Source organism: Sinocyclocheilus anshuiensis, unplaced genomic scaffold (genome assembly GCF_001515605.1).
Source record: "Sinocyclocheilus anshuiensis isolate Anshui unplaced genomic scaffold, SAMN03320099.WGS_v1.1 scaffold580, whole genome shotgun sequence".
Classification (NCBI taxonomy): domain Eukaryota; kingdom Metazoa; phylum Chordata; class Actinopteri; order Cypriniformes; family Cyprinidae; genus Sinocyclocheilus; species Sinocyclocheilus anshuiensis.
Genome location: NW_015554099.1, coordinates 278,823 through 294,581, shown reverse-complemented (window position 1 = coordinate 294,581; position 15,759 = coordinate 278,823). Strand labels below are relative to the sequence as shown.

The 15,759-nt window shown below is 33.4% G+C and overlaps 1 protein-coding gene across 1 annotated transcript in view; it reads left to right on the top strand.

Annotated features, from left to right (window-relative positions):
- LOC107669552 (transcription factor Maf-like) overlaps positions 1-15,759 on the top strand; it is an 84,270-nt gene that overhangs the window by 56,324 nt on the left and 12,187 nt on the right. The gene's annotated exons all lie outside the window — the stretch shown is intronic.

Below are 15,759 nucleotides of genomic sequence, written 5' to 3'. Positions count from 1 at the left end.
GACATATCATAGAAAGAAGGAAAGAAAGAAAGAAAGAAATAAAGAAAGAAAGAAAGAAAGAAGAAAGAAAGAAAGAAAAAGAAAGAAAGAAAGAAAGAAAGAAATGTGGGAAGAATTTAGGAAGATTTTGTTGTTGTTTGTTTTTGTTTTTTTAATCCTGAAGTCAATTAATTGTGACTTTTTTCTAGGAAAGGAGTTTATATTTTACCGTTTTTTCTTCTTAAGTAAATGCATCTCGAGTTTAGATATTTATTCTGGAAAACAAGACACAAATACTGAGTAAGAGCATCTTATTAGCGGTGTATCTAAAGATAAGTTTTACGTTTTAAAACAATATATTTTAACAGCAGCTGACAGCGAATTCTCTGATTGGTGGATTTCACTTCAGAATTATGGGTAATGTAGTTCTCCACTGGAAATCTGGCTAATAAACACAATTTATTAGAAATAAAGTTAAAATTACACTGATTTCTGGCTTCTACAGAAACATATCATCCAAACTGACCAACCTCTGAGCTCCTGTCCTGAAAAGTTTATACATGAGCATTAACAAAATGAATTCATCTTTGAAGAAAATGAATAGCAATGTTGCATTATATAGAATTTGTTCCCTCCTTCAGGGAACGAGGGTTACATACGTAACCGAGACGTTAGCATGACATATCACTCTAAAAAGCATAAAAATGGGCCACACACACATATTTAATTCGATGTAACTATTGTTATCAGTATATTTTAGTTGTATTTATAACCATTTCTCTTGACTCGTGCACCATCCTGGCTGAATCTTTTCACTGAGCCGCTCTTCACAAACAGGATTTAACCAGAACCTTCCGTCTTCACATTAGGAGCGCGGGTTTGCCTTCAAACGCTGTGCAGTGATGATCTGGGAGTCTTGGTTTGGCCCTCAGAGAGGAAAGCGCTGAGAAGAACAGGTGTCCTGCGTCTGTTCATCTGTATTATTTAATAGCAGTCAGTGGGGAGGTCTTGTACTTTTAATATTTAATCGTACCTCTCCAGCGATATGACTATCTGTGATCTCTGAGCCCACTTTCTTTCTGTCTGTCTTTCTCTTTCCTTTCCTCTCTGTCTCCGTCTCTGCTCAGTTTTCCACCTCTAATTCTCTGCGTGTTTCCGCTGGTCGGCTCGCGTTACCGGCTGTTTCCTCGCATTCGAACCATCAGTGCACACACACACACACACATGCGCTCAATGCAGGACTCAGCACTAACGCTGTGTGTGTGTGTGTGTGTGTGTTATGAGTGTGTGCTGCACACATTTATTGGCAGTAGTGTATTGAGGTGTGTATACAGAGAGCACTTGAGGACAGTAAAGCCGACTACATACTGTACTGTCTGAAATTCTGTCGTTTTGTGTGCTTGTTTACTTTGGTGAATCCTAGTCATATTCACCTCATTTTTAGTTTTTTCTTCACACATCAGATCACGTCTTATTTTCATCTCCTTGGTAAACAAGTGCAGAGAGGTCAATAATGATCATGACACAAAAGCATATCATATTTTATATCATAATATTATATATCATATTTTCTTGAACAATGGGGTTAAATGATAAATACATAGCAATATAAAGAAAATAAATTTAAGCTTTTCAGACAAAAAGTGTTTAAATATGAGGGACTCAAACTTTGTTAGGGGTCAAATTGTTTTGTTGGAAATGACACCAGCAACTATGCTGGAAAAAATGGTGTAGGATTTACTGTACTTGAAACAGTTTTCACTCAGAAAAAAAAATGCAAGTAATATTGAATTAAATGTAAAATTTAAGCAGAAAAACTGAACATTTCCTTAAACACTCAGCATTATAGTTGTAATAATTTTTTTTTAAACAAATCTTTTTTTTTTCTCAGTGAATATTTAAAAGGATTGTGTTTATTTCACTCTTTATTTAGATTATATAGATTTTAAAAAGTCATTGATATTTAATGATGGATTTTCATAGTTTATAAATGAGTCTGGGATGAGGGGAACAAACAAACAAACAAAAAAATCTAAAAATAAAATGCACTCAAAAAGTAGTAAAATTAAGAAGGCATGCTAAAACGTTTCCAACACAGTTGGAATTTTCATTATACAGAAATAAAAAAAAAGTTGAAATGTTACTTATGTTAAGTATGATTTAATAAAAATCAACTTTTATGACATAAAAGTGCAAGAAACAATGGTGTGTGTGTGTGTGTGTGAGAGAGAGAGAGAGAATAAGAAAACACCACCTTGTCTTTATAATATGCAACATAAATGTATTATTATAAGTTTTCCTTCATATTATGATTGATCTATCAAAATGACCTCGTTTTCTCTGAAAAATGAGCAAAATCCCTGTCACATAACAACGACAGTCTCCATAAACTGTTTTTTTTTTCTTTTGCAAATCAAATTAACCTGCTCCACATGGTGATGTAAAATGTCATACAGTCTGACATAAAAGACTGTTGATGTCGCACAGTCTGGTTTCAGTTTTACCAGAGATCTCACTAGTTTCATATCGCATCTGATAAACAAAAGTCATAAAGGGCAGCAAAAAGAAAAAAAAACCCACATGCTGTGCCGCTGGTTTAAAACAGCAGTCCAGACACATGGGCCTGGAGATATTCTGCTGCCGTATAAAGGCCTGACTGAACGTGGAGGGATGGAGTGTGTGTGTGTGTGTGTGTGTGTGATTATTTGTGTTATAACTCTTTATTAGCAGTGGAAGAGTTTGTCAGGGTCATTTTGTTCACTTATTTTGTTTGTACACGTCATGATGAAGGTCAGTGGTATTACTGACCATCTCAAAAGGTCACCAAATACCTGCGTATGAATATTCACACTGCACAATTTATCAATATTTGCAACAAAAAATAATTTTTCCAGCACAAAACAGCAGAACCAGAATCTTACCAGCTTTCATTAGTGTAGAGTTTTCTAGAATTATTAATAAGTAGTATTCAAGACATTAAAATTCCTTAAAAAAAAAGATTCTCTTACTTAGTATTTTTGTCTTGTTTTCCATTACTAATATCTAACCATTCTTGAATCAGATGCATTTATCTGAGATGCAAAATGACTGTCTTGTTTTATACAATTTTATAAACATTTGATTTATTTTATTTTTAAATGAAAAATATATGTCAAAATATGTGCCAGTATATGGGTAAGAAAAATCTTAATTCAAATGCAAAACAAAACTGTTTAAAAACTAACAACATTTATGTTTTTTTTTTCTGAAAGCAAGACTTACAGTAATATCTTAAGTCATTTTATTTCTCAAGTAGATATTTGCATTAGAAAACAAGACAAAAACACTAAGTTGTTTTGTTTTTGTTTTGTTTGTTTTTTGTTGTTTTGTTTTTTGCTTTTTTTGTTTTGTTTGTTTTTTGCAGTGTTGGTGTTGCACTTTTTAAGTTGTTTGTGTTTTTGTAAATCTGCACAATTATTTTCTTAACCAGCGTTTTTAAACAACTTTAAACTTTAAACAACAAATCTAAACAACTTTAAAACAAGATATATTTACTTAAGAACCAAAACGTCTTAAGATATGACGACTAATGAAGACTACACACACACACATACATATTGGACTAAGTTTATGTGTGTTTTAAGAATAAATAAAACAACATTTTGTGAGTTTTATCCTTAAAACAAGAAAAATTTTTGACTTATTTTGATTTGTATACAAATGTGCAGTTTGTTTGTTTCTTAGGTTTTGTTTTTTGTTTTGTTTTTTCAAGTACATGTATCTTGTTTTGTTTTTTGTTTTTTTTTAAGATTTTTTTTTTTATTATTATTACTAGATATTTTTAAAGATATTATCACTATTAAGCAAGAAAAAATTACTTAAGAACCAAAATGTCTTAAGTTAATGAGACTTGTTTTCAATGAATGGACTATGTAACAAAACTTTGTGAGATTTATGGCTAGAACAAGAACAAACTATTTCAAGATATATATTTTGAAAATCTTATGCATTTCTTTTCTTATCAAGTGAATGTATCTTGTTTTAAGATTTTTTTATAGATATTTTCACTCTGAAACAAGACAAAACTTAAAAAGTGCATTATTATTTTCAGAAAAAAAGATACAGTTAATGTTTTACTGGTTTAAGTATAAAGTAAAAAGGAAGTAAACGGAGGCGTTTGTTCGATATTGCAGTTTTGCCATCACTGAAGTCAGCGAAACTTCAGAAATCTTGCAGAAACACACACACACACACGCACACACACACGTGTGTGAACCGAGGCCCTGATCTGTTTATCAGAGAGTTTGAGGTTTAGCTGTTTCAGCTTTAGCTGGCGGGTTAAACGGCAGTCGTTCTTTTGATAGAAACCCCTTTTATCACCCTGTTGTCTTTTTCACCACTGAAGAACACACATATTTGGTCTTACATCTCAACTTTCCCATAAAGCATTTTATTGAGCGTGCGTCGCTTGGATGAGAGAAAGTTAATCGTGCAAAATTGTTTATCTAAAATCAGACAGTTAACTACAGTAAAATGAGGCCTATTTATCCTGGAAATTAGAGTTTAATTATATCAATACTCACATTAATTATCTGCTCACCATGGCTGTATGGTCAAGCACATTATTGGCTCTCGGACGGCGCGGCTTGTGTGCTAAACAATAGAGCTTCATAAATTAATATGCTTAGCAGCTATAAATAGTGTTTGCGTTAGATGCGTGTGCATGAAAGGCTGTAGCATATGTAATTACTGTATCATACATGCAGTTAATCCTATACAATGCTCGATGCTGTCCATCTGTCAGATGTGCAGATGTGTCGTATTTCATGGCGCTGTGGATGAATTCTGGGGGATTTTTTTGAGGCAGGGATGCTGGTCATGTGAGGTGTGTTTGCAGTATGTGTTTCGAGTGTAATATAATGATTTAATTGGCATAAAGTATTCAAGTTATGCAGTATCTTCCTGAGCAACATTAAATAGCATTTTTCGTAGAACACAAAATGAGAGGTTTAGCAGAATGTTCACGCTGCTCTTTTCCATACAATGAAAGTCAGTGGGGACTTGGGCTGTCGAGATGCGAAAATAACAGAAAACACACAATGAAAGTCTTATGTTTTATATTCCAAGACTTTTGACTAGCTTTTGTGCATGAAAAAGACTGAAATTTCATCGTTATTCACAGAAAAGTCTAAGAAAAAGACAAGAATACAGTGTGAAAATACAAGGTCTTAAGTTGCATACAGTATTTGGACTAATAGCCATTGTGAAAAAGTAACTTTAGTGTGCCTAATAATAAATAACGTACTTTAAAAGAATGGACTTAAGTACAAACTGAATATATTTTTTTTTTTCAGACAGTTAACTGCATATTAATTGCAATTAAAATGTGTTGTAGTATAAATTCAGATGAAATTAGTAGCATCTATTTAGAAATGTAGAACTTAAGGGTGCTTTTGACTCAGTTAAGTTGGGCTTATGTACACCTTTTTATGTAATTTCATAATTACTTCTATTGTCTTTTATAATTGTGTCGAATGTGCAGACAAGCATTTACGTAAACTAAAATATGCTTTAATGTCATTTCTGTTGAAACTTGTATGTCATGTATTTAAATGTAATTGCAATTGCGTATTTGTAATGATGAAGTTGCAATTTAGTACATTTACAATACTTTAAAGTATTTTACATGTGCTTTTTTCTGTAAAATACAAAGTGAGAGGTTTAGCAGAATGTTCGCGCTGCTCTTTTCCATATAATGAAAGTCAATGGAGACTGGGGCTGTCAAGCTCCTAAAATACTAAAATAGTATTTAGAGTCTTATGCTCTATATTCCAAGATTTTGACTTGCTTTTGGATAAGACTGAAATGTCATTGTTTTTCACAAAAAAACCCTCCACCACAGCTCTTACATGTCACTTCCACATATTCAAATTTCCACACCACGATCGGCTGCGAGACACGCAAAAACCTTCTGAAATGACTCGCTCAAGGGCTCAGCGGTAATCACTCGTGGATCGACCCTTATAGGGTCACCAGCTCAGATCTTCAACCACTAGGCCACATCAACGTACAAACGAATCATCATCTCTGCAATTTGTGGCTCATTCACTGTCATGATTGATGTCAACTTTACATCACCTGTGACCAGACTCGCTCCCCGATCTCTGTGATCCATCGCACGTTGTGATTAGTCACACGAGACAGGAAGTAATGGCCACATCGTGATTTGAGGAGCAGCCCCTGACTGATGGCTGTTCATTAGCACAAGTGTTGAGATCCTATCAGATCCATCTGTCATTCACACAGAGATTGGGCTGATCTCATGACCCTGATATCACAATGACATTTATGAGCCTTTTTTATCTTGATTCTAGATTTACACAAACAAACTATTTCCAATGCAAATGAAGGCAAGAGTACAATGTTAAAATACAAGGTCATCAGTTGCATATAGTATTTAGGACTTCAGAGTACTTGCTACATATATAACGCGCTTTAAAAGAATAACCTTAAGTGTGAACTGAATGACATGTTTTCAGATGTGTAATAGTTTCCATTTATATTAAATGTGTAATATAATGTGTATTAGTATTACACATTAGTTTACATTGTTACATTATGTTCTGCTATGCCATATTATGTTACATTCCTTAAATCACTTTGTTACATCATGTTAAAATGCAATGTATTCATTATGTTACTGTGTTGAGTAACGTCTCGTGGATAAAAGCGTCTGCTAAATGACTAAATAAATAAAAAATAAATACAAAGTTTAAATTTATATTATTAAATGCAATTAGCTGAATTTTAAAGTGCTTTTTGAGCCTCTTAATAGGACTTGAGTGCATCTAGTAATTTCATAATTACTTCCACTGCCGAATGTTACTGAGAAGCATTTATGATATTTATATCCAAAGTATACTTTAATTTCATTCATATTTAAACTCGTATTTTGTATGTTTAAATATATTCACAATTACACATTTGTAATAATGAAGTTGCAGTTTATATCAATTAAAATATATTGACTTTAAATGTAAAGTACTTTAAATGTGTTTTAATATGTTAGTCAACACATCAAAATAATTATGTTTTTTTTTTAATCATGACAAAAGGTTATTAAATACAAATGTAAGAAAACAACATAGTGTAACAATGTAATGCAACACAAGATACAATACAACATAATGTAACAAAGATGTAACAATGTAGAACAAATACAATGTAACATTACAGAACACTGCATGGAACATAGTGAAACACAATATACAGTACAACATGATGTAACAAAGTGATAATAACAATGCAACATAAAATAACACCACACAATGTGCAGTTTGTTACATTGTTACATTTTGTGGCAACATAACGAATGCATTGGAACATAACAATGTATCAACATAACGCAACATAAAATAACACGTGCAATTTAACATGATGTAACCGCATAAACTTGGTGATGTAACAAAACGAATACACTAAGACGTAACAACGTATAATAACATAACATAACAATTTAACATAATGTAACATTGCCAACGTGGCGACGTAACTTCTTTATATATATGTGTGTGTGTGTGTGTGTGTGTATATATATATATATATATATATATATATATATATTCCTCACTTATTTATTTATTTCCTTTCCTTTCCTTTTTCTATGTGCACTACCCGGAACAAATTCAATATTCATAACCTTTTTTTTTTCCCTCAAGCATGTCTTCATGTGTCCTTCAGTAAAGCGGTTACTCATAATGCCATGATTTTGCCGTATAATTCATAATATTATTCATAACTTCTTGTATTCACATATAAGACATACAAAGTGATGAATTCCTGCGAATGCAATTATAATCTAACACATAAAATGAAAGCGAGAGAGTAATCCTGACTCCTTAGTGTTATCTTCAAACTAAAATATGCTGCTTGCATGTGAATGGATCTATTACTGCCCCGTCCTGCCAACCATGTAAACACGTCCCGCTGCATTACATCAACACATATCTCAAAATCAATCATCAGCATCACTGCAATATTGATTTTGATATTCTGCTACCCACTACAAAGTCATACAAAGTTTAGCTCTGACGTCAAAGTCTGTGAATCTTCCAGTGTGATTCGTCATATAGTGCAACTATAAGTATGTAGGTGTTGAGCGAATCATACTAAGAAGATATGGGCATATATATAGTAGAAGCAAATATGAACAGAGAATGAATATGGGACATCTGATCCCAGAGCAGTATTAGAGGAATATGATTTTAAGAATATAGGGCATGATAAAATTTTCATGGATGTTTTTTGAGGTTTTATCGGGATGCTTTCCCCTGATACAGCACATGTTGATGGTTTGACTGTCCCGGGACAGGATGTTCAGAACAGGGCAGAGGGTGCCCGTATTTTCAGGTTTTGAAACAAACATTTGGTTCATGCATTTCTGCAGTCCTTGCAAAATTTATAGCAAGCACACCTTCACATTATATGCTGTCTGTCTGTCTGTCTGTGTGTGTGTGTGTGGTACGTGTTTGTGAGACTGTAGCAGGTGCTGTGTTCCTCTTGTAGATGAGTCTGATCACTGACTTTATAATGAACACACACACACACACACACACATTATAGAGGGTCTCAAAGCTCATGCTAATTGCTGAAGATGATTTAATTAATATGTCAGTAGTACCTGCTAATGTGCATTTTAACATGATGTAACAAAGTGATTTAAGGAATGTAACATAATATGGCATAGCACAACATAATGTAACAATGTAAAGTGACAACCTTAAGGGATGCAACTTCATGTAAAGTTATAAAACAACGGAACACAAAGCGATGTAACAGCATAACCAAACATGGAAAAAAAAAAAAATCTGACATTCTAAAAAAACAAAACAGGCTTCATGTGGTAAAATCTAAATTAACATGTGTTATTGTTTATATAAACAAATCATGTAATATATCGGATAGAAGAAGTCCTCTAAGGTAACAACTGCACAGTTACAACTTTTTACAAAATCATATTATAATGTGATTTGCATTATACAAAACAAAGTATAATGTGAAGTGAGGTAATGTAACACTGTACTGTAACACTACGTTATGTGACATATGGTAATGTGATGTAACAGCATTTAGCAGCTTAATGTAATGTAACACACATCTATCCAGCAAAGATCACAGAAAGAACTAGAGCCAGCTAATAGAAATAGAAATAAAAGACTGGTTAAATAGAATGTGCTGCAATTGTAATGCAGAAACAAAAAGATTGAATAGATTGTGTCTTATTGTTTCCATCAAGTCCTTATCAGCATGAACACGTCAGTCTCTGGGAAATGATGAGATTATTTTATGACAAGTGATGCTCACATTTCTATAGGCGGCATCAATCATAAAGTTAGTCACTGTCATTGGGACTTTCCTCGTTATTTCAAATGATTTAACTACTGAACACGTAAAAAGGGAAGTGTGATGTTTCTGAGGAGAATTTTTAGGTTTATAGTTTTCATGTGCCAACAAAATAGACACTGCTATTACCAAATGTGTGTTTTTTTGTTTTGAGTTGTGATGAATGTAGGCCCTTCTGGCAGTGATGTCACAGTACAGTATGCCATCTGATGAGGTGACAATGTCATACATTCCTCTTTTTGGAGGCGTGACGTCACTGTAATCAGTTAATCCAGCCGCACAGGATCACATTATCCGCGGCTCTCCGTCTCTCTGCAGGAGGATGTGCGGGAGCGACGGACACTGGCGTTAATGGCTTTTTAAATGTCAGCGAATGTCATGGAACGATGAAACGGGAATCGGTTATCCCAGGTCGAAGTGATCATCTCCCCCGCTCTCTTTCTTTCACTCATGTTTCCTGTTCCTGTCTCGCTCTCGCTCTCGCTCTCTCTCTCCGTCTGTCTCGCTGAAGGACTCCAGCACGTGGCTACGGCGCAACTTTCACCGACGCTGATGTCAGCATGATTCATACAGCAAACACACACACACACAACAATAGAGGAGAGTGTGTATGGCTGTTCCTACACCAGTAGTGTGTGATAGTGATTTATTGTTTGCTTTTGCTCGTGTGTGTCTCACTGCATGTTTCCAGATGAAGAATTTTGCTTATTTTTCTTCACCTTTTTAGTTTTTCCTCCTTTTTTTTACTTTTTGCTTTATTCATTTCTAAGCTCATGCTAATTGCTGAAGATGATTTAATTAATATGTCAGTAGTACCTGCTAATCAGCCAATCAGATGCAGCTGTGTGACACGCTCATCAACACCTGTTAGATTATGGAGACATCATTAAACATCAGAAATTAGCCAAATTAATTTTCAGGAAGCAATGACGTAGTTTATGATTTATAAAAGAACATTTAAAGTTCTCTTAATTTAAATTAGAATTTGTCTGTGTTTTGTCACAAGTGCACATATAAACTTTACGTTTCTTTGTGTGTTTCTTTTTTGTTTCAGTTTAAAAAATCTGTCTGAAACATGTTCAGAAATGCATGTTACTTCCATTATATGACAATACGGTGTTAAGTATCCCTTATGAGTGTTTTTATGTTTTCCATTTTCACTTTAATTTTTAGTAATTAGCATTGTGTATTTTAAGCAGGTCTTTTCTGTCTATATAGTTTTTTTAATTATTATTTTAGTTGTAGTTTATTTTAGTACATCAATTTAAACTAAATTAAAATGAGAAATAACATAAGTTTTTGTAAAGTTTTATTTTATTTTTTTTTTTGTTGTTGTGTTGTGTTGTGTTGTTTTGTTGTGTTTTGTTGTTGTGTTGTGTTTTTTGTTTTGTTGTGTTGTTTTGTTTTGTATTTTGTTGTGTTGTGTTGTTTTGTTTTGTTGTGTTGTGTTGTGTTGTTTTGTTGTGTTTTGTTGTTGTGTTGTGTTTTTTGTTTTGTTGTGTTGTTTTGTTTTGTATTTTGTTGTGTTGTGTTGTTTTGTTTTATTTTATTTTGTTGTGTTGTGTTTTTTGTTTTGTTGTGTTGTTTTGTTTTGTTGTTTTGTATTTTGTTGTGTTGTGTTGTTTTGTTTTGTTGTGTTGTGTTGTGTTGTTTTATTTTATTTTGTTGTGTTGTGTGTTTTGTTCCAAGTAGCACTTGTATGAGGTTTTCATTTTAGTTCCAGATTTAGTTTTAGTTAACTATAATATCCAAATCCACAGAGTATGGAGACAAATCCAAGTATAACATTTTTACAATGTGAAGAAATTGTGAACATCTTTCAATCAGTGTCAGCCCCTAAAGAAGCACTTCAGATATTGTGTTGTTGGTGTGGTTCTGGCAGTGAAGCCCCGTCTCTGGGTGCCAGTCAGCAGGTCTGGCCAGTCCTGGGAACGCTGACCTCTCAGCGTCTCTTTCTCTCTTCCTGGTTCAATCAATCTGCTGAAATCAAACCCATCAGGTCACCTTTATCATTCAGGGCATGTGTGTGTGAGCAGGATGAAACCCAATCTGCCACCATGAAACACTCGCCTATATTTAGTTCATCCATACGTTAACACATTTGCAAAAAAAAAAAATATGCAGAGTTTCCACGGCATGAAATTCTGCTGACCTGCCGTCAGTCAGAAGTCGATATCAATGTTAGCTTCCATATCAAGTCATTAAAAAACCTGCCCTTCATAAAACACAGCTTATAACTCAAAGGAGAGAGCAAAATTATATAGAGTGCATTACTGCAAAGCATTTCATGCATTCGTCAATAATTTGACTACACAAACGTCCTCTACATTTTTCAAGTTATAGATTTTGAAAAACTGATCATTATACACAGAAATACAGCAGCATATTTCAAAATATACACTGCTGTTCAAACTACTGTTTGGGGTCGGTTATTTTATTTTATTATTTAAAGAAATTAATATTTTTATTTAGCAAGCATGCATTAAATTGATTAAAAGTGACAGTAAAGACATTTATGTTACAAAATATTTATATTTAAAATAAATCAATTTGTTTCAACTTAACCTTTCTATTCATCAAAGAATCCTGAAAAATAAAATGTATCACAGTTTCCACAAAATATTTGGCAACACGACTGTATTCAACATCGATAATAATCAGAAATGTTTCTTGAGCAGCAAATCAGCATATTAGAATGAAATATAGAATGATTATGAAAATCAACAATAGAATGATTTCTGAAGATCATGTGACTCTGAAGACTGGAGTAATGATGCTGAAAATTCAGCTTTGATCACAGGAATAAATTACATTTTACAATATATTCACATAGAAAATAGTTATTTTTAATAGTAAAAAATATTTCACAATATTACTGCTTTTGCTGTATTTTGGATTAAATAAATGCAGGCTTGGTGAGCAGAAGAGAATTCTTTAAAAAAAAACAAAAAATCTTAATGTTCAAAAACTTTTGACTGGTAGTGTAAATTCAAATAGAAAACAGTTATTTTAAGTTGTAATAACATTTTACAATTTTACTGTATTTTTGATCAAATAAATGCAGGTTTAGTGAGCAGAAGAAACTTCTTTCAAAAACATTACAAAATACCAACCACAAACTATGGTTATATAAATTAAACGTACATTGATAATGATATTAATTATAAAACATTATTAAATAAATAATTTATGAAATATTACAATTTCTATATATAAATTATTTGCATATTACAATTTTTTCCTGTGTTCAATAAATATAACTCACAGTGTTACAGAAATTGTAAAATATAAAAGTCTGCATTTAAAATGCTCTGAGGCCAAGAACTGAAGTTCCATTTAATTAATCTCAAAGATGCAGAACACAGAACATAAAAGTGGTATTTTAAGGTAAAAGCGAGGTTACTTAAATCAAACGACATAAATGCAAAGCCAAGCATCGGCGAGGCCCGAGATCTGAGCATATGAAACCCGTCTCTCTGCTTTCCAAAGATCCTGAACGCGGTCCAGCGTTTTAAAAGCGCGGTGGCCGGCCAATATTCATTTTAGCCAGCGACTGCACATTAGCAAATTCATCTGAGAAATATATTACAGATCCAAGAGTAATGATGATGACTAATCTATAACATCATAAATCCAGCATTGTCAACCTGTCCCTCTTTCATAAGGGTGATTAAATTATTGTTGTGTCGAGGTGAAGTAATTTATTAAAAAGTGCCATTATGTTTATTTACAAGCCAAGTGCTGGTCTTATGCCAGTAATACCATTAACTGCACTGCTGAGACCCATTATGCAATAAAATACACAATAGTAATCGTAAGATAACAAAGGCAGGGATTTGTTTTCTCTATTTTTCCAGATGATTATTATGTTTGCAAGTGTTATTATGTTCTTTCAAAGCGCTATAAATCCCAAAGCCGTGTAAATCACTGGGGCTTGCTGAGTACGGGACCTTTCTACAGAGTCCCGCGCTTTATATGTATTGTGTTCATCTGTTTTCTTCAGTGAGATTCTGAGACTCTCGTGAATCAAAACTATCAGAGTCGACTTCCGTTTGCTTGTTTTCCCATTCTGCTCTTCGAACGCTATCTCACGACCAATTCGTACGTATTTTACGTGGTGGCTAATTTGTACGACCGCACTCGTACGATTTTGTACGATAACATTTTGTAAAAATTTGATTGTAAATTTTGGGATTTATTTGTCTAGACCCCAGTGACGGGTAGGTTTAGGGGCGGGTTAGGTGTAGGTCATTTGTACAAATTCATACGAATTGTGTAACTCGTAAAATACGTACGATTTAGCACAATTCGTCTGAGTGAGGTTGTACGAATTCGTACAAATTAGCCACCTCGTAAAATATGTACAAATTGCTGTGAGATCGGGCTGGCTCTTTCCTATTCGTCTGTTTGTACGGCTTTGTAAACTTTCAAGTCAACATTCAACGCTTTGTCTTTTTATAGTTATATAAAAACTGTGAATATAAACTGTGAATGGAGTGGTATCCTTTCAAAAGGTGCTCATATGCACTATAGGCTACACTTTAGTGGCCAATATGTACTTTTTAAGTATCTTTGAGATACTGATATGCACTATTTATGGGTAAAGAAGGTACAGAGATGTACTTTTGCACTTTAGGGAAGCATCCCAATGACGGTTTTTGTAGTAGTTACACTCTCAGAAAAAAAATACAAAAGCTGTCACCGCGGCGGTACCTTTTCAAAAGCCTACCCACATTAAAAATACTATAGTAATTTATAGTAAGTACTATAGTGTTTTTGAACCATACTATAGTACAGTACTTGAATTAATTTGTTGTGGTAATTCTATAGTTGCCGTGGTAATATAACAACTATAGTAATATAAACAAATGACTTCACCCTAAAGTAGTAGGGTATAGTTTTCTACAACTATAGGGTATATTATACTACAATACACTACAGTTTACTGTAGTAAAAACTAAAGTATACTACAGTATTTATTACAGTTTATCAATTCACCATAGTTAATACTACAGTATGCTGAAGCATTTATTAACAAAGTGTTATAAATACAATAATATATACAGTAGGCTATAATACACTTTACGGTTCAAAAACACCATGGTATTTACTATAGATTACTATAGTATTTTTTCATGTGGGTAAAGAGTCCATATTAGTACCTTATAGGTACATAACTGTATCTAAAGTGTACATATCCTACCTAAAAGTTGCAAAAGTGTACTTTTTGAAAAGATACCGCACCAGTGACAGCTTTTGTACCTTTTTTTCCTGAGCATGTGCTGTATATGCCGTGCACGGCGTATAATTCCGCTCTGAATCACTGGAAACTTCAGGAAGACCCTGGATAGCGTGTGGTGGATGTTTGGTCACTGCTGAGTGTTCCTGTGTGTCGAACGCCAAATAATCCCTCGCTGTTGTTGCCAAATGTCAATGCAGCGGAAACAGGACAACACTAAAAATGTTGTGCGGCTTAGCAATGGCGCTCGCTCTGATCGTACTCCACTCTGTTTGATGTGATAATTAAAAACGAAAGGCAAATATTGATGCAGAGATTAGCTGGAGTCATATTTGCCCAGGGATTATGGGGAATTAGATTATCTCATGTAGAAGATCTCCCGATCGCAATCGCTCCCGCCTATGACAAACCCACCGCTGCGTTTAATGATTTTTGATTATACACTTGCTTATGTCATGCTTTTATTTCCACACCCTGAGTTCAAACATACTTTTTTTTCGTCGGACTATACGTGAAAATCTGCCGTCACTGATCAGTGTTTTCAAGTGTGCTCATAAACAAACACTGAATATTTATGCTTTTGTTCGTCATTTTTGCAAACAGATGAAAACAGTAACCCTTTGCAAGGTGAGCATTAACATGTGATGCGACAGTAGCACAGCAGCAGTATGAAATATATAATGTGCACATGCAGTGTATAGATCTTACTCGGTGAAATACTGTGTCCCACAATGCAGTGCGCTTCATTCGACCTTCCATTTCCAATGTGATGAATGAACTGGAAGTAATGGAGCCTTTTCGCATTTCTGGGTTTCTTAGAAGCTGAAGTTGTCATAGTTGGGTAAACTGCTATAGCTATTTTTTTTTTAATGAGTAAAATAAGGAAGTTATTATTTATTAATAAAGTTTTATTTTATAATAATTTCTTCGTAATTTATTTACTTATAATTGATTTCTATAATATTATTTATTTACTTATAATTGATTTTCTTATAATAATAACTGTGTATGATAAATATATTTTAATATACTAATTAGTATATTAAAATATACTTATTGTATGTACTACTTATTATAGTTGTATTCTACATAAATTATTAGCCTATATATATATATATATATATATATATATATATATATATATATATATATATTGTTTA